This window comes from Agelaius tricolor, unplaced genomic scaffold, assembly GCF_023055355.1.
Source record: "Agelaius tricolor isolate 1412-34295 unplaced genomic scaffold, bAgeTri1.0.p SCAF_1, whole genome shotgun sequence".
Lineage (NCBI taxonomy): Eukaryota > Metazoa > Chordata > Aves > Passeriformes > Icteridae > Agelaius > Agelaius tricolor.
The window spans coordinates 88,874,735-88,894,688 of NW_027269261.1; the positions used below are offsets into that span (position 1 = coordinate 88,874,735).

Genomic DNA, 19,954 nt, shown 5'->3' on the forward strand with positions numbered 1-19,954 from the left:
AAGTACCAAAGGATATTATTTTTATTCTGCAAGGCATGACCAGACTTGCAGCCTGCTTTTGTGTGCTTCAAAGGGAGATGATGATGGTTTTCAAAGGGCTAAAAAAAGAATAAAGAAGTTAGAGGTTCTGGGAACCTGTCAAGTAAAAGTGGAGAACTGGGTATGGCCTCTAGAAAAAATTACTGGGAACCTAATGAGGGCTGCAAAAACCAGAGGACAGAGTGTCATGGTTTGACCCTACCTGGTAAACAACACCCCACAGCTCCTTGCTCACCCCTCTGCAGACCTGATGGAATAGGGGAGAGAATCAGAAAAAGGTAAAGCCTGAGTGTTAAGAACAGTTTAATAAATGACTAAAATTATCAATTACATTAACAACAACAATAATAATAATGAAAAAGGAGATAAAGAGAGAGAGGGAGGAATAAAACCTAAGAAAGACAAGTGATGCACATTACAGCTGCTCACTACTCATTGACTGATGCCCAGCCCATCCCTGAACAGCAATTGGAGCCTCCAGCCAACTCCCCTCAGTTTACACACTAGCCATGACATTCTGCAGTGTGAAATATCCCTTTGGCCAGTTTGGGTCAGCTGTTCTCCTGATTGTTCTTCCTCCTGGTCTCTTATGCATCTGCTCACTGGCAGAGCATGGAACACTGGTAAGTCCTTGATTTAGAGCACACTCTGCTCAGCAACAATTGAAACATCAGTGTGTCATCAGCAATATTCTCATACTAAACCCAAAACACAGCACTGTACCAGCTACTAAGAAGAAAATTATTCCAGATGAAACTAGGACACACAGCTCTTACTATTTAAACTCACATGACAAGTGGTCTGACACCATCAACTCTAAAAATGACTTACAGCCATGCACAATTTTTACTTATAAGAAAGTAGAGAAAGAAAATTGCAGCAACAATTCATGCATTAGCAGGGCAATGATCTACACTGAAACACAGTGGCCTTTCTGTGATTACCTGTATTACTATTATTTTACTCCTCCTTTTTAGCTGAACAAACAAACGCAGTACTCCTCACTGACTTGCTCAGTGCCATCTCTCTCAATCTCCGTGTAAGGATCTGCCACCCTGTATTGCTGGTGTTCCCTCGTACTTGTGCTCTCCTCTAGTCCTTACACTGTGTTTTAAGCTCTTGCAGATGGTGATGGAGACACTCACATAAACCTTCCCAGCCCATGGCTGAGGCCTGGCAAACCCACCCACCCCTCCTACAGCCAGAGCAAACAAGAGGCTGCAGAGGCAACCATGGTCTAAGCTGCACCTTCTGGGTGGCAAACAAGTCAGAATTCAAAAAAATACTAAAAAACTTGCTCAAATCTTTTGAAAGAGGCTTTTCTGCTTAGACATGTTACAGACCCAGAGAAAAAAATCTGTAAGTAGCCAGGCCTACTGTACTGGCAGCTTACTTTCTGTCATTCTATCACATATGTTGATAAAAAAAGAACATTCTGCACCATGCTGTACAAACACAAGTATTTTCCCCATTAATGAGGCTTTATGCATGCACAAAGTCATGCTCACAAGATTAATGCAAACCTTAACAACATGCCAAAATGCCACTGTACACCAAGTGAATCAAGGGATAAATGTAAAATGCAAGGGATAAATGCATGACCCTAATTTAGGACAACCAGATGAGTCTGCACCAGTTCACAGGGTCTGTGATCAGCTAAGAGCAAACTCTCCACATCAATACTGCAAAACAAAAATGAACCACCAAACCACAATCAGACATTCACCATAAGCATCTGCTGCCCTGCAACCCACAGAAGCACGTACATAAAATGCAAGTGCAACTTTCACTGTGTCCTCCAAGGCCAAATCCAGACTGGTGTGCCTTTCCCAACAGTGGCCCTTCCTCACCAGCAGGTGAGCAGCCATGTGAATGAATTGACCCCACAGAGCGTTTCCAGCAAGCACACAGGCCATGCCCCTGAAGTAACATGACATTTGAACTTCAGCATGCAAAAAGGTTTCTCAGGTTTCTTTTTCTAAAGGGCAGGACGATGTTAAACATTGAAGAATGTCGTCCTCCTAACCAGTTAAAGGTTTAATTATTGTTATTTAAGTCAAAGGTTCTCCCTACTGTTTGGCAAGGAGATGATTCTCAAAATGATGATTTGAAACACTAGCATTTTTAAAAGTAACCCAGGAGCAAGAAATATTCCTTCAGGAAAAGGTTAACTAAAGGTTTCTGATTCAATTATGTACACAGAAGTAATATATCTAAAGGGAAGCCTATATAGATTAAGGTACAAAAGCTTATAGTTTCCCAAATCTTCAATGTCTCAAGTGAACCCAAACCTGAGGACACAGGATCAGCTCAAGGACTAGACCTCTACTTTCAGACCACTATGGTGACGATACAGTAGTGGCAAATGTAAATTTCTTTCATTGATTTCTAAGAGCTGATTTTAACTCAGCAGAAGAGCTGCTCCTTCACAAAGTTGTGGTCTGCTCCAAACCTTAACTGTGTGGCATCTAAGGGAAGAAGGCGTTTTCCCCCAACTAGCACTTGCTAAGGGCTCTTTAGGCAACACAGGCACAGCAGAAATACTGCTTTCACTCAAAATGCTTCCCAGCAAACTTTTAACAGCAAAAAGTGAGGGAGGAAAAAAAAAACAACTGGTAAACTTGCTTGCTTATGAATTAACTAGCTAAACATATGAGGTGTATTTGGTTTAATAAACTAAACTACATTATTCTGCAAAATAATACTTGTTAGTTATTGTCTAACCCTGTTAACATCCTTAAGGTGACACAAACAAAAATTCCCACTGGCATACAGAAAAGCTGGGATGTTACCTGAAATCAAGACTACCTCCTTTTTGAAATCAAGTTTTTAAAGCAGAGAGCCTGAACATGTGCACAGGAAGAAAGCAATTACCCTCCAATGACTGCAAAGACAGCTGGCAAGAAGAGAAACAGATTTCTCAAGGTCAAGAGGGAGAGGAGCGCTTCCAAGTGATAACAGAAGAGCAGTCACTTTGCTCAAATCACTGACCCAGAGTCTCAAAGAGGAGGGTTATGCAGGGATCAAAGTGCAGAGCACAATTTGGAAATGCAGGAAGAAAGGTTTATTCCACATTTGCTATATTGCACAAGCAAATTTTATCTCCTGAAAATTCTAGGGCAAGTCAGCATATTTAGCCACTGCCCACAGCATATCAGTTGGCAGGCATATGTTTGATACAAAGTTTTGACATAGAGGTCAATTAAACACAGACAACTTTAGCTTAAATACAAGCTCATGAAATGTCTGTATAATTCTACCTGCCCAGTATGCCACTGGTCATTAACAAAACTATCATTAATGAAGCACAAACTCTACAGTTAATAAAGTTTTAATAAGGGCATGAAAAATACCCAGTTGCAATGGGATGTCAAGGCCAGCTCAACTCACAGCACTGAGCTCAGCATAAGTAGGATGATTCATTTCTTCATGGAGAAGTGACAATTGCACTTAGCAGCACGCATTTTTTGTAAAATCTCTACACCTGGTAAGAAGGTTTATTCCTGTTTCACACAAGTCGACTATTTCACCAAGAAAATAATTCTCCAATGCATCCAATACAGCAGGAAAGCATTTACCAACCACATACTTCAGACAAGTTTGCTCTTGTGCTCTTATTTGCCCTGTAAGATAATATGTTCTAAATGCGAAAACACAAACAGAGAAACCAAGGCAATAAATTTCAGGAGATTAATTTCATTAAATAGATATAAGGAGACCCAATGCATACACAGTCGACAGCAACTACAAGTTATTTCCATAATAAGACTGAAGGCAGCATTTATTTGATTTGTCAATCAAAAAATCAATTCATGTCACTGTTTGCATTACCCTCATCAAACAGAGACCTAAATGCTGTTCTGTTGGATGATGGGAACAGGCTTTGGTGCCCTCAGAAACCCAGCTATAAATCACTTTTACCAATCAGCACTCAGGAACTGCAGGGATGTCAGCCCAAGCAATGCTCTCTTAACTGTATTGCTGCAATACCAAATTTAAACAGCCTTAGGAAAGGTCATAGCAAAGCAATCTGACCTGGAAAAAAGTTTTTAAACAGACCAGCTTCTGTGTAATTCATTGATTATTCTTTTCATTTGTCCTTGTGTGTTCTTCCATTTAAGGGAAAAAGCATTTTCAATGCTAGTGTGCATCAACTGCAGGAATCTCTGTATTTTTAGCACATTTAATAATCACAAAACAAATTAGCAACTACATTACAAAGATTATAGTCAGTTTTTTGAAGTGTCTGGATGCACAAGGAGAAGTGTGCTCTGAGTATCATGCAGAAAGCATCAATTTCTTTAGTCTATTATACAGCAAAACAGCTTTGAAAAGCTTATGCTGCAGTCTGGAAGAATGTAATTTTGTACATTGTAAAAACAGAAAAACAAAAACTGCAAGAACTGAGGCCAAGAGCCACCATGGTATTCCTATCTAAACAGTTTTATAGATCTCATCCCCACACAACCAATTCAGGACATGGTAATGGCAGAAGGTAACAAAAGAGGATTGACATTAAGAAGACAAAATGAATAAGTTGTTATGCAGGGGAGGTTACAGTAAACAGCATAATTACCTATACATGCCTTCTCACCCTAAAGGAAGAGCTGCCAAATCTAAGTGGAGCTTTTGTAGCTGTGAAGAGCCAACATTTTGCTTGTGATCCACTTTAAGACAGCAGGAGTAAAACAACATGCCAAGAAAGAATAGGTAGAGGTATTTGTGGCTCTTCTCTTCAGCAATGAAAGAGCACCCCTGCCTCTCCTAGTTCAAAGCCAGAAAACAAAACCTCCATGTCCTGAACAAAAAAAAAACCAAAACAAACCCAAAAATCCAAAAACACACCACCAAGAGCCCATTCACTCCAAAGGACTTTCTCAGTCCCAAAGAGCCTTCCTGGCATGAACTGTCACAGGGAACACAGCACAGGCACTCTGGCTTCCCGCCCTTGTGGTGGAACCCAGACCCAGAGAGCTAAGTCCCCTGCCATGTGGGCAGCAGGGTGACACCTGAGATGGCTCTGAGCCCACCCTGCCACACCACCAGACTGCTCCTGCCCTGCCACGGGGCAGGCAGCAGCAAGAGTGAGTGCTCACTGCTGACATCCTTTCAGCACCAGGTCCGAGAGGATCGGTCACAGGGGACAACAGTACAGAGGCACGACCCTGTTTTAACAGGGCACTCTAGGCAACTGCTGCTTCTCTCCCAACATTTTTTCTCAGGTGGGATGCAGACAGCATTAACTGGGAGATTTGCTTTGTCTGCCACCGAGTGAGGGTTGCTGAGACCACCAGAAGAAGGCAGAAGACAAGTATTTTAACCTTGTCCTTTGTCTGGGTGTCTTTTTTTTCCACCGAGCTCAGCAGAAACAGAAGCTTTTGATGTTGCAATGTTTACTGCCCCAAAAATGAGGAAGGTAAAGGAATGAGGTCAGCTCAGTACTTGAGAGCATTTAACCAATTAGCAACTGAATGTCCCTGACAAGGAATATGCTTGCAAAGGGGCAGTTCTGGATCACTTAGGCTGGGATCTCCATCTGTGGCTGCTGGACTTGAGCACCAGATCAGTTTGAAATCCTAAAATATTACCAATTCCACCATCATTCCCAAAAATCTGAATCTTCAAACGTATTTTCAAAAATCTGCTCCTAGCAAGTTGCAAAAAAAAGTGCAAATAAAGGAACTGTCCAGAGGCCTGATGGATCTACAGTACTATTTCAATTTATTTTTTTTTGTTCTGTTATCTTTCAGTTAATTTCTCTTATAAACAATACAAAATGAAAGTCAGCAGGGAAAGAAGAGATCACACTAGAGAATTCAAAATATTTTATTTCAATTCTGGCTGTACTAAAGACAAAGAATGTAACAAGAAGAATTCATGCTGAGAAATTTAAGAACAAGATCAACTTAATAAAAATACTGCAATAGGTAAACCCAGAGACTGGTCAGACGGCACATAAACTAAGTATTATTAATGATGCTATATTTAAGTACCAAATATGCATGAGTTTTAATCAAAGATAGTCCATCTGATCAGCTGCTGCTAGGTAAAGGCTAACTTAACTCACATAGTGCATCTGTTTTTTAAAAAGCAGCATGAGTCACAGAGACCATCAGGCAGACCTTTGCCAGCTTGCAAGACAAAGCCACATTGCATATTCATTTCACTGTTGCTCTCCCTAGTTGCATTTGAATGCTAAAATACAGGAGAGTGACAAATTCACTTAGCTACTTATGAATAAAAAACACAAAGAACTTCCAGCATGCATTACATATGTAATGTGTGCTTTGTACGAAATTCAGTAAAGTCAAGCAAAATTCTGGCATGTCTTCTAGTGCTCTTGACCAATATCAGCTGGCACAAACATCCCTGAGAGCAAATCCAAGCTTAATTTCAGCAAACTCAGCACAGTGGTCCTTTTCATTTGCTCCTAAGTTCACATAAAGTTAGGAAGGGATCTCCACCCAGCTGACCCCAGCTATCTCCAGGTACCACAAGTTTAAGGTAAAATCCTCCCTCTGTGCGCAAGAACAGCTGCCTCCAGCCAGAGTACACGCACTGGCTACACGCTGCTCTGAAAGCAGACTATGTCTAGTGTACGACAAATACATGAATACTCATATTAAAAATTCCAGCTTTTATTGCTAAAGAGCATCAGACTCTTTAGATCACGTGTGCCACAGGCTGACTCTCCCCGACACAGCTTCAGTTGCTGTTAGCAGCGGTGAGCCTGCACCAGGACTTATCTCTAGCTATGGAGTATTTCAACAGCAGAGGAAAATCTCGGGCTGTGACTGCACCAAAGGAGCGAGAAGGACTTAAGAGTGAAATACATCGCAAAACTCCTCAGCGTTATTCACAAGTTCTTACTTAAACCAAATGAATCCCCTCCCTCTATGCTAGCAGCTTAATACTGATGCAGCGGCACCACTAGCCCCCATCTACAAAAACCTGGCAGCCGCCAGCCCTCCACCCAGCCGCGGCCAGGGGCGATAACTCCAGCCGCGGCTGCCAGTCCTGGCAGGAGCCGCTCTGGCAGAGATAACCTCACCCTGGAAGCAACCTGGCCCAAAACTCCGGCGAAAGCGGTGCCGCCACGGGAGACGCCTGCACGCTCATCCTCCTCTAGTTTCAGCTGCAGGGCGTGTTTCCATTTGCACAGAGCGGTTTTAGAGACTTCCTGATGGGAAGCATCCCAAGTGCAGCCATGCCCCTGCCTTGTTTTCCTCGCCATCGCTAGGAGCCGGCTGAGCTCTTTGCTGGAGTTTTCTGTCACAGCCACGAGAACTCGGCCATGGCACAGAATCCCACGGCATCAGAGAGCACCCGAAGCACTGAGAATACAAATGAGCCGTGCGGGGCACTGCCGTTCAGCGGCGGCCGGGGCACGGAGCGGGCAGCGCACACGGCTGCCGGAGGGAGGGAGGGAGAAACGCCTCTTGTCTGCCAGGAGCCCCCGTGCTGAGCAAGCCAAGGTGCTACTGCTCCTGCTCAGGTCTGCAGAACTGACCTTTTGTCTGCAGACTCACAGCACAGATCGATAGCGGAAAGCTCTCTGGAGCGGGATCCTCAGATGCTGCATCCCTGGGAATCAGGGGAAAGGAATGAGGGCAGAAAAGCAACAAACGCAGGCAGAGAAGGAGAAGACACAATGCCCAAGAGAATACTTCACATAACCCCAGGCACTGCTTCTAATGCTGCTGGTACCCGAGGGCTTCCAGGAGATGAAGAGATAAAAGCAAAGTCATAAAGTTTTTAAGGAAGTCCCTGCCCAGGCATCTGACACACTGACACATTTCTGTCGTCTGCCCTTTCTTTTCTGCTCATTTCCTAAGGCATGTACGCCTTAAACACCTAGGTTTCTAAACGGGCCGGCCCCTTTCAGAAGCACTGCACATCTCCAGGGCTGAGCTCTTTCCTGATTTAACGCGGCGTCTTCCCTGTCCCACACTCAGACTCGCGGAGTACCGAACTACCGTGGCAGCGGCTCCAGTTCTAACCCAGCAAGGCGGTCAGGGGCGCTGGGCAAGAGCTCAAGGAAGAAGGAGAAGTAACAGCCTTCCCTTCCGAGGCCGACGAGCCCTTCCGCTGACACCGTGCCTCTCCGCCGGGCTGCTCCCCCGGCCGGCAGCGGCCGCCTCAGCGGGCCGGGCCGGCGGGATGCACACCCCGCACACCCGTCACGGCGGAACAGGACGGATCAGGGCATCTGTCCGGAGCCGTGGCAGCGCTCAGCCCTCCGCGAGCTCCCCGGCAAGGCAGCTACGGCCGAGGACGGGGCTGAGGTGCGGGGTCTCCTCCCTTCCTGCTCCTGTTATTTCACCCCACCCCGTGCCCCGCACGGCGGAAAGCGCTGCCGCCGCCGCCCGGGATGCAGTATCCATGGCAATGCGGGATTGCATCATGCTTTTGATTAAACCGGGGAAAAGACGCTCCCGGCGAGAGCCCCGTCCCTTCCGCCGCCCCGTCCCCTCCCTTCCCCGGCCGGCCGGCCTGCCCGCCACTGCCGGCCCCGTCCCCGGCCGCAGCCCCGCCGGGCACCAAGCCCCCCCCTCCGCTCCGCGCACGGCCAGCGCTGCCGCCGCACTTGTTGCGCGCCCCGCGGAGCGGCGCCCCCCGCCCGCCGTGCCCCCCGCCCCCCTCGTCCTCCGCATCCCCCTACGAGCCCGGGCGGCCGCGCCGCATCCCGTCTCCGGGCGGGGAGCCCCGGCGCTGCGCTCCCTCCCGGCCGGGGACGCGGCCCTACCTGGCGGCGGCGGCGGCGCTGGGGGCGGCGGACGGCACCGGCTGGTCTGTCCCGCTGCGAGCCGCGGGGGCGGGGCCGGGGGGCGGGCGCGGGGCGGCGGGCCCCGCCCCCCCGCCGGCCGTGGGCTGACGGTGACGTCAGAGTGGTGCGGGGGGCTCACGGGCGGCGGCGGAGGGGCGCTATGACGTCACGGCGGCAGAGAGCCAATCGGGCGGCGGGGGCGGCTCGGGAGCGGCTCGTGCCGCCCGGGGCTTGGGGCCGGCGCGTCCAACAGGTCCCGGGCGGGACGGGGAGCGCGGAGCAGGGAGCCGAGAGCCGGGAGCGGGGCCCTGAGGGCTCTCAGCCCGGCCATGGCAGCGGGGGGCCCTGTGAAAAACAATATCGGACCATGTAATTAAAGACTCTCATAATGAGGTGAGCCGCGGGCCTACATTAACGGTCCCGGGCAGATGTACTTGGCGTTTCCTGTGTTTTGAAGTAACGGGCTTCGCAACGTGACAGCATTTTTGAATGTAAGCTCTGGCTGCAATTAAGTAGATAGTATTTTTAACTCAATCATATAATAAACCCGCTGGTTTTGCTGTGTAATTTACATGCATATGCTGAGCAGGTCCCCACAGTGTCAGATGTCTGAGGAAAGAATCTCAAAGCACCCTCTTTGGCTCCTTTCCAATGGCAGGGATGCTCAACAGAGGAAGAAAAGTTCTGTCCATGCTCTCCAGACACTTCGTTGCCTCCCCGAGGTCCTAACGGGGCAACAGTGAGGGTTTTCGATGTTCCTATGGCCAACAGGAAGAAACCAGTTTGTTTCTTTCCCTCTCTCATGTATTCCCTCATGATGGAAGATGACCTTTTAATTTTTTCCCCTCCATAAGAGTTTGTTCCATCTCTTTGTTAATTAAATGAAAATGCTACGTAAATAAAGAGCAGCTTTGCTTTGCAAAGTAGAGGAGTCAAGCAGCAATTTGCATGGGGTTTATTCAAGATCAAGTATCTCCACTCTATGGGAAGCAGTTAGCAATTACCACATTTGGTCACCACAATATAAAAAGGACATCAAGTTATTTGAGACTATCAAAAAGAGGGCCACGAGGATGTGAAGGGCCTTGAGGGGAAGCCATATGAGGAGAAGCTGAGGTCACTTGGTCTGTTCAGCCTGGAGGAGACTGAGGGGAGACCTCACTGCTCCTTTCAACATCCTCATGAGGGATAGTGGAGGAGCAGGCACTCATCTCTTCACTCTTGTGATCAGAGCAGGACCTGAGGAAATGTCATGGAGCCAAGTCAGAGGAGGTGTAGGTTGGATATCAGAAAAAGGTTCTTCACCCAGAGGGTGGTTGGGCACTGGAACAGCTCCCCAGGGCAGTGGTCACAGCACGGCCTGACAGAGTTCAGAAAGCATTTGGACAATGCTCTTGGGCACATGGTGTGACTCTTGGGGTGCCCTATGTAGGCTCAGGAGTTGGACTCAATGATCCTGGGGAGTCCCTCTGACCCAGGATATACTATGATTCTATGAGTACAATAATGCAGAGTGTTTCCCAGTGGGATCAGAAATTATGTTCCTTAAGCTCTTTTGGGGATAAGACAAAATCTCTCACTAAAGTAAACACTGAGGCTATGCCACTTGTTATGAGTAGAAAAGTTGTCCATTTTTTTTTAAGGTTGCAGAGTTAACAGGTTAAACCAATTGCTGTTAAGTTGGAGTTTTAACTATTTGTGGTTAATAATTTCATTCTGTAATCACCCGTTATTAATAGTTTTTCTTTAATTACCTGTTGTTTATGGTAAGAAATCCCTCTTCATCAAGTATCACCCTGCTGCTTCCTGGAAAATGGCACCCGGGACTGTGAGGAGGAGGTGACATCGGGGCTGGTATGCAAATGTAGAAACACCTCACCAAATCTAGCAGGAAAAACCCCTAAAACAACGAGGAATTAAGAGATCTAAGTGATGTCTAGAGGTGAGGAACTGAATTCAGTGTCTGATAAGATCCTTTTTACCTTTCACCTAATCTAAAGGATGTCGGCTAGAAAGAGGACCTCAAATGTCAAAGTGAAAAAGTGGGAATCTCTGGCTGCTGTCATGAGGACAGAAGCCCCAGCTCTGCTTGCAGACCTGGGTGGACACAGCCGCACTCTTCCTCCTCCTTGACAGCGAGAGCGCAACCCGTTGGTTCTCCCACCCAAGCTGATTTTTAATAAAAGCATTAAAAAGGAGAAAGATCTCCTGCCCTATTTAGTTCACCACTGTTCTTTAATCTTACTTCTTTTATTAGAGTAAGATGTTAGGAATGCTCTTTGATTGATGTTGCAGGAGTTTTTCTCTCTTTTTTTTGTTTTAAAGCTCAAATCTATATTTCCCTGAAGGACCAAATCCTTACCTATGTGTTTAACACTTTGGAAAAAAAACCCAAACCCTATGAAAACCAGCACAACTGTCAGGTGAGTGTGCCTTGCTGAAGGCCCTTTGCCCATGTTCGTGTTTTGGATGTTTCTGAGGCATCCCTTCCTATTTGTGAGAAGTCAAGCCATCTTAATTGTAAAAGGTGCAAGTCCCATTTTTTCTCACTGGAGCCAAAATGTGCTGAGCTCACTGAAACATGACCAGCATTAGGTCTTTTCACATCTTTCACACTTTATTTAAAGCCCTTTTCAGTGTGCTTTAAATAAAATTCCTTCCCAACAGGCATTCACATTTGTTTCCATGGTTTATTGATGAGAGATGATTGCAGTGAGTGTTACTTTCACAGCCAAAACAGCTTTCTAAATCTGGAAGGTGCTTAAATAATTAAGACTCAATCTGGCTGTTTAAAAATAAAAAATAAGAACTTAAGATGCAGGAGGGGATGGAGTGGGGCACAGGGAGTGTAGCTGGGCAGTGAGCAGCACCCTGTGCAGGAAGGGGATGTGCTGATTCCTGGTCCCCACGCTGCATTCCACAGGCAGGGAAGCATGCCCCAGGCCCACCAGAGGCTGGCATGTTCCTGCTGTGCCTCCCTTCACTGTGGAGCTTGCCTTTCATGTTTGGTGGGGGGGTTTTAATGAGACTCTGTATGCCCAGTGTGCCAAGTAAGTGGCACTGGAGAGGGACGATACAACAGCTGATGGAGGAAATGATGAGGCTGGGCGGTGAGATTTTGGGTTTGCCAGCCCAGCTCCAGTGGGAGACTCCCAGATGGCCAGGTGGTCTGCTGGTTCATCCCTCTCCAGGTCTCTCCAAAGTGCTCATGCTGTTACCAGTCAGAGAACAAGAGCAATGTTCAAGCATGGGAAATGTCATTCCAGAATTACCCATTTGGGAGAACTAAGCAAACAATGCCAAATGTTTTGGAACTAATGTTTGGCATTTAATAAGGGCAGGAGCTGACCAGTGTCATTCTGGGCTGCAGATGTACTGAGGCCCAGCATCATCCTCGTCTTCTTGCAGCATCTGCAGGTTTGTCAGGAGTGAAGACATTACCATTGACCTCTCCACTGAGCACTGATGAAATTGCTGCTGGTATGTTTGCTCAGGAAGGGCTTCAGGGTTCAAAGAAGGACAAATGAAACACTATGCAGGATTTAGACAGAAGGATTGCTAGGGCTTATGTAAAATAAGTTATACCTTGCATATAATTTTAACCTGTATCTCATTGTATTGTACTCCTGCCTTTTGAGAGAGAAGAGGCAGAATCTGAGCACTGTGGAAAGGCAAGTCCTAGGTGAGCCAGCCTAGGCAGCAGTGGCAGCAGCAGCAGAGGTGACAAAGAGGCCTCAACAGATAGGGCTATCCTCACTTAATCAATGGTACACAAAGGGACAATGTTAAATAGATACTACTGTTTGGGAGTATGGGTAGGAAGAGAACAGCTGGAACATTTGGAAGTAGAGTGAAAAGTCAGTGAGAGCTGCAGCACTGAGAGGACAAAAGAGCTGGGAATAAAAGACCCACCAGCATGGTGTTTGAAATTAGCCTGGATATAGGGTTAGAAGTGTGTGCTCCAGGGAAACAAGCCCAAATGGTATTCTTTTGGGGGGTGAGTTACCAAATCTGTCTTCTTTTTTTAAAAAAAAAAGATTGTTAGAAGTCCTAGCTATGCCTATGTAGTAGTGGTTCATCATACACACTGTAATGAATAGGTCCTTGTTGTGATTAGAAACAAATTAATCCAGATTTTCCAGAAGTAAATTAACAAATTGATTAGAATAAATAACCATCATTTGCCACTCAGTCATCTTAACGGGATTTTTCAGTTCTGCCTGAGTTTGCCTTGGCATCCATCCAAACTGACTGTGGCAGCTCCATATTCTTTATCAGCTCAGTAAATGGGATGTGATTACTGTTCCTAGATCAAACACTGGACTAAAGAGTCAGGCTTAAACTGCAACATCTATTTCTTCTGAATATGGTGTTTTCTTCTGTTGTGCAGATGACAAATGCCTCATGCTGTGTGTACAGCTTTGTCTAACTTGTAAGTACTTGACTGTTGTAGACAAAGCTTCCAAGCAAGTCTTTCTTCACAATTTTGTATTTTCAGGACTCATAAGCAAGTGACTGGATGAAGCTGCTGCTTTGAGACTCTAACACAGAACTGGGGTGAACACATTCACTCTCTGTTCTGAGGCATGATTACGTTTCAAACTGCTCTTAGCTTTTTGCAAAATTCATACGGGCTAGAGTGGAAAAAAATTCTTGGTCCTGTGTTTGAATCCATTTTTGTGCATTTTACATTAACAGTAGTTACTATTCTGCATTTCCTCTTCCTCATATGTCTCCCTGCAGTGTGCGGTACTGTAGGCAAATGATTGAATAGGATTGAAGACCTGCACCAACTCACCAAACTTTCAGTGTATTTTAAGAGCCAGATTTACCCCAAATAGTGTCCCACAAGACCAAAATATTTTGTTTCTTGTAAAATAGGTCAAATAATGATGGAATTTTCTCTGTCACTGGTGTTAGTATGTTCTTCTTTCTCATGTTCATCATTTCAGAGGGAGAAAATGTGATTGAAGTCCACCCTTGTCAATGCTGATACAGCTTTAATTACCCCAAGTTCGGAAAATAATGAGTCCCAAGAATCTTGCCACTGTATAACAGCTAGTTCGCTCCTATGGCACTTCTGGGGCTGCTAATAGGAGACACAGAAAGAATGACAAGTACTTCCAACATGGGCACAAAGAAAGAGGTCACTTAAAGCAGAGTTCCACAGTGATTAACACAGCTAACGTGGCCAGTGCCGTCCGTCCATCCGCAGCCTGCTGCCTCTTTCAGCAGCTGAAGGAGAGGTGGAAATCGGTACTGGCTTGTTTATAACCCTGCCCACAGGATTTTGAGTTGTTTATAACTCAACCCACACCTCTGTCTCTGGGGCAGAGCCAGCCTGTGGCAGGGCATGGCCCACCTTGGCCCACCCAGGGGCTGGCTGGTGGCCGCAGTGTGCCGGGCAGGGGCAGCAGGGACAGTCACCCTGGTGTGCCACTGGCCCATTGCCCCAGAGCCCCATGAGCCCAGCCCAGCTCTCTCCTTCCCTGCCTGCTTTGGGTATGCCCCTCAAAATCTGGGCACATCTGCAGGGAAGAGTAGAAGCTCTTTAGGGAGAAAGTTTATTTTCACTTCATATAGAAAGCAGCTTCTGCTGGAGGCTGGAGGAGAGTGATTTTATATGAGTTAATGCTAATCACAGTACAGTGAACAAAATATAAACTGCATTGTTTTGCATTAGTAATTGGATGCCTTGCTCCTTGCCTGTTCCTGCTATGGTGTATTTTTGTTGACTTGCTGAACGGATTACAACATCTAATCCTTCAAAACAATGTGTGGTTTTCCAAAAATCATAAATCCATCATTGTCCATTGCAGCCCGACAACAATTTTCTTCTTAATGTCTGAACTGGGACTGGGATTTGGACCTGTCATATTACTCAATATAAAGGAGCTGGTAAGAGAGCAACACTGTATTTCCATGAAGAGTATTAGGTGTTCTGATTTAGAAAATCAGTTAAGGGCAGCATTTGCAATCCCTCTTCAGTGCTCCATGCTGCTATTCCTTTCTGTTTAATCACAACCAGTGTAAACTGTTTGAGATAATCCTGTTGTTGAGAAAAAACAGTGTCTTACTGCTTAGAGCAAACAGTGAATCATGTTTTAAAAAAAAGAGATGAGGGAAAGTATATTTAAGTGCTCTGGTTTGTCTGAAAACATGTAATGAATCTGAATGGTGGTCATTACATGTTGGAATTTTTTTTTTAAAGTATTAAATCTATTCAAACTGTTTTGTGGGTGGACCTCATGGTGCCAACTCCTGATAGTCAGGATAGTTATTCAGTGATCACTGTCATCGTGTCTTTGAGGAGACTGTGTCCCTACAGAGCACTCTGGTCCTGATATAAGTCCTTTCCTCTTTCAGCTTTAAGTGTGCATAGAAAATGTATTGTGCATTTTGAGAAAACCATTATACCTGGACATTTGTCCTGAGTTAAAACTATTGTATACTGTTTCAATAGTGTGTTTTATTGAAGTTTCACTATCTGTGCAGACCAGCCTGCAGCCTGCCTTCCTGGCTGCAGGAGACCAAAGCCTCAGTACACAGCTCTGAGCCCTCCCCTGCCCATCTTCCCAGCAGAAGCTGCAAATCCAATATGCTGTCTCTGCTGCTTGCTCAGCTAAAGTGTTCAGATATCCTTTCCCACTTTGAAGGATTATTCTAGCTCTCACCTGGGAAGGCAGAACCTGCCTTTGCTCTGTGGTCTTTGCAGCTTTCTTGGGACCTCCACTTACAAGGCCTGGGAAAAAGGGAGGTTGAGAATGTATTTTACAGGCAGTTGGAAAAAAAAGTCAAGTTAAAAATGAAACATATAAAATAACTGGTGTTAGGGAGTTTTTCCCATTCTCACTGATCATCTTCAGAGAGCCCTCTGGAGATGTGCAGCTGAAGATTGAGCCACTCAAGGCAGTGACTGCTATGGACCTCAGGAGAACTGTGATGAGGCCCTGGAGGGCTCCTCAGCTGTAAGCTATCAGCAGCAACCTGCCAGCTATTGGGAGTGATCTTTGGTGAGTGATACAGCAACCAATCCTAGTCAGGTTTTGTGTGGGAGGTATTTTAACATAACCCTGCTTCTTGTCAGATGAAAAGTATTTTGTCTTTCCCTGGGAAGGATGGATGGTTTGGTTTTTATTCTCCTAGGAATGCAGTTTTTTCCCAGCTGTGAACAATACAAGATATGGGTAGACAAAAATGGTGGATATTCCTCTCTTCCTCCCTCACTCTTATCTTGTTTTGGCCACTCTCTCTGTAAACTCAGAGCAGGGACTCTTTCCCACTATGTGCATGCATAGTTCACTTCAAATACTTACATGGGAGAAGGGTATAGAAATGTCACATACCCTGGAGCAATTTTGATAATGACCCAAGGAGCTCTAGGGAAAGACTGGGTACACTCCTGGTCACTATCCAGAGCAGCCTCATGGGCTCATCATGAGGTTGTAAGCAAGCAAAAGTCTTAGAGATGGCTGAATCCATTCCCTCACCCTTAGGCAGACTGAGATTTTCCTCTGCATATCCAAAGATACTGAACTGTTCCTGCTGTGCAAGGTCAGCAGCCAAAAAGAACATCCCAGCCCCACAGATCCTCACGTCCCAAGTGTGTAGGCTGGGACTGTGCCTGCCAACCAAAGCCATGTTAAAGACCACAGAAGGTCGTGATGGGGTCCTGGGAAAGAAGAGTTCTTGCTTTAAGCAGAGGCTGCAGTCCCTGGGGACTGGTCTTCAAAGAAGCAAGCCTGATTGACACTTTTGAAAATAAATTATATTTGAAACAATGCTGTGGTCAGTCTCATTAGTTTCTTGTGTCTTGCCTTCCTCACAACTCTTTTTGAACAAAGTGTTTACTTACTTCAGCATGAAAATAGTACTTAAAATGCTTGGGTTTGCTTCCAAAACATTATTTTAATGCTGCTGATGTAACATTTCTCCAGACTTGTCTTTTACGTATAAATACATTTGAGCTTACAGTCCTGTCTTTTAGTTTTATGCTTTTTTTCATTAGGCCTTACACCTATTCTGATGACACCTAACATTTTTTCTGTGCCTCTGATACATAATTTGGTCTGTAGTCTTCTTTACCACTTCCTGCCTTCATAATTTATTGCATTTTTAGCATTTTCAAGCTGCAGTCTGCTAAAACCTGTTTATTTTTCTGCTGTAATTTTTGTTTCCAATCCTTTGACACAAATTTTCATTTCAGTACTTGAGCAGCAATATCTGACTAACAATTGTTAGGGTTTATTTTGTTTGTTGGTCTGTTTTAAAAGGAGGATGGCATGATTACACTATTGTCAGAATCTACATAGTGACCTTTCACATCCATATCCATCCTACTTAGCTTCATGGCACTGATGATGTGATGGATGTAGGTCATGTTGACTGCTTCCCTGAGTAGAAGGTTAATGCATCCACACCCCTAAGCAGCCACCTTTATGAAAGTATTGGAATTATGAGAACCAGTCCTTGTTTTTTGTCTGTCCTTATTTCTCCCACATAACTCCATTTTAAATGAGGCAAGTCCTGCTTTTTGAGTCCTACCACAGTTTTGTCTCTTGCATTTAAGGTTTATCTTTTCCATGATTTCTGTGACAAAGTATTTTGTTTCTGAACTTGATCTCATTTTCTGCTTCGGCTGTATCACTGTCTAATTGCTGTACTCTTATGATTTGATACCTTTAAATACCAAATTTGTATCTAATTGAATTTAGAGGCATTCTGTATTCTTGTAATTGTATTTTTCTTAACTTAATTTAAAAGGAAGTGCTTTAGTATAGTTGGACTAAAGGCTGCTTTTATTTTATTGTTGGAGTAATTTTATTCACTAAGTTATTCTAAAATTGAAAATTTAGAAAACAAGCTGTGGCTTGTTCACTGCTGCCTCCAGCCTCTGCATGAGAATGGCTGTTGTGGGATGTCCCTGCACCCTTTCATCTCCAGGATGGCTTCTCTGTGTCAGGACAAAACAGCTGGAACTCAGAAATGCCAAATTACTGGTCTTTAATGAATTACCACATCAAGCCACAGAATTGTTTGTGCTCTTACTTTCTATTGGAAATGAGAGAGAAGCGCATGAGTCTAAACCTTTGCAGATCAAAGGTACCATGCTATGCTTTTGCTGGGGATTGAGAGCTTTTAGTTCCTGCTTCTGCACAGGCATTTGGTCAGCTGCAGGCACCTGAGCCCTTAGGTATATTTTAACAAGAGCTAAAGTAGTGCAGTGTATGCTGAGGACGCTTACTACTGCTACCAGCTCTGCTCAGCACCAGCAACTCTTCTAGGCATGTATATGAGAGTGCCTCTGTTCTCATAATTATAGTATCACTACTAACATGTTAAAATTAGACAAGTTAAAAATTGTCTGAGCTGAAATGCACTCAACTCCAGATGCAGTTATCACTGAGAAAAACTGCTTTGAAGCTTTAGCTCCAGATAGGTGATATCCTGACACCCTCCTCACCTTTCACTTGAACGAAGCTTTTTGCACAGACTTAACACACATGGATAGTCTTTAAAAACAGCTCTTCCTGTCTTTTTATTGTACACCAGTAAAGCATTAGAGGCTCAATGGAGTGTATTTTTTTACATAATTCCTTTATGCCACCTGCCAGCCAGGGAGTTGTTATTTTATTACAGTAGTTTCTCATTAACTATGTGCATTTTCTGTGTAGGGGGCTGCATAAAACATCCTCTGAAACTTGGAAGAATAATCAGTTCACTCCTTTATTCTGTGTGAGGTGTCCATGCTCCTTGTTTCTTACCTCTTGCAGATAGTGGGTGTGAGCCCTGCACAGTATGGACAAGACATTCTACCTTTGAACTGCTGCCAAATTCAATGAACTGTCACCTTTGATGTATCCTGGTTTTTTCAACCTACTTTTATGAGGAAAAAAAAGCATCACTGAGTCTATTTGCTTTTTTGCTATAGCCGCTCCTCATATCATTTTGACAAGGTAGTTGCCTTGTTATATCCCTTGTATGGATCATTGATCGTGTCACTTTTTATAATCATTGCAGTTTTGTTCCAGCCCTGCAGTGAGAGCACTGTCAGCAGAGAAAAGGTAGTGCAGAGCTCAGACTTCTGCCCTGTTCTCACAAATGCAGTAGCAGGAGATTCATCATCAGAGGCTCTTATCCCCCATTCTTCACATAGTTTTGGAACTCTTGGCAGACTTTCTGCTTCAACCCACACTGTAAAGACACGTCTAATAATGCCAACAGCGTGAAGCCCATTAAGATCAGAATGGCAGAATAACTGAGTCCACCTTTGCCTTTTAATAGTGGAGAGTTGTCTTTTTTAAAGGAAGGCAGATAAGTGTGCTTCAGCTCATAAAGCTGGCAGATTTCTGACACTGAAGCAGCAGTGTATGTTTGCCCCATGAGTGCCTGGATGCCAGGGTGGGTTGAGGCAGCAGATCTCCTCCTCAACTGTGTTTGTATTGTGCCTGCTGCAGAGAGGTCCTGCCCCATCCACAAGGAGCTCCATGGGATGTGACCTGTGGGCAAGACTACTTACCACCCCTCCTGCTTCCAACACATAGCTTTGTTATACTTGGATCCTGTGTTTTATTTCAAGGTGCTTGCTGTTCCCTTGCCCTTTCCTCAACCCCAGTCTCTGCCAGACTGACTTTAAAAGCTGCAGTCATCTGATTTCTTCTGGAACATTGCTCTGACAAGGAGGCTTAGCGTTCCCAGTGCTGCGGCTTTAAAGGATGACTATCCCCAGGGGTGGCAGGATGGGCCACACAGGCACTGTGGGGCTTTGAACTCCACTCTGTGTATTGGCACCACAGACTAGTGCCTCTGTTTAATATAGTTATCAGTGTTTCTTACTGCACCATTGTACTCTACAGTATGTAGAATTGATTTGACATGAATCAGCAGGGGAAGCTTGCAAATCCCAAATGAATGATGTGCAATGTTGGCTTTATAAAATACTCATCCCTCGTTGGTGCTTGCAGCACAACATTGCACACCAAATTGCCCACATGTAGAACTGTGTCAGCAACCTGCCTGGGTAGGATGCAGTTAACTAACATAGCTAAGGTGTGATGGGTTTCTTTTTTTTAAAAGATCATGGCAAAGAGGGAAAGATCTGGTTTACATTTTTACAGAACCAGGATCCATCTTCTTCTTAAACTCAAA

General features: G+C 45.0%; 1 protein-coding gene across 3 annotated transcripts in view; it reads right to left on the bottom strand.

Annotated features, from left to right (window-relative positions):
- Positions 1-8,915, bottom strand: part of ELOVL5 (ELOVL fatty acid elongase 5) — a 39,545-nt gene extending 30,630 nt beyond the window's left edge. The window contains exons 1-2 of one of the 3 annotated variants that reach the window (XM_071442597.1): positions 8,786-8,826; positions 7,550-7,623 (exon numbers count right to left, since the gene is read on the bottom strand). The gene's annotated coding sequence lies outside the window, so the exon portion shown is untranslated. Of the gene's footprint in view, positions 1-7,549; positions 7,624-8,785 lie in introns of all 3 variants that reach the window. The other 2 variants (XM_071442606.1, XM_071442590.1) reach the window with 2 other exon arrangements.
- Positions 8,916-19,954: the final 11,039 nt, after the last annotated feature.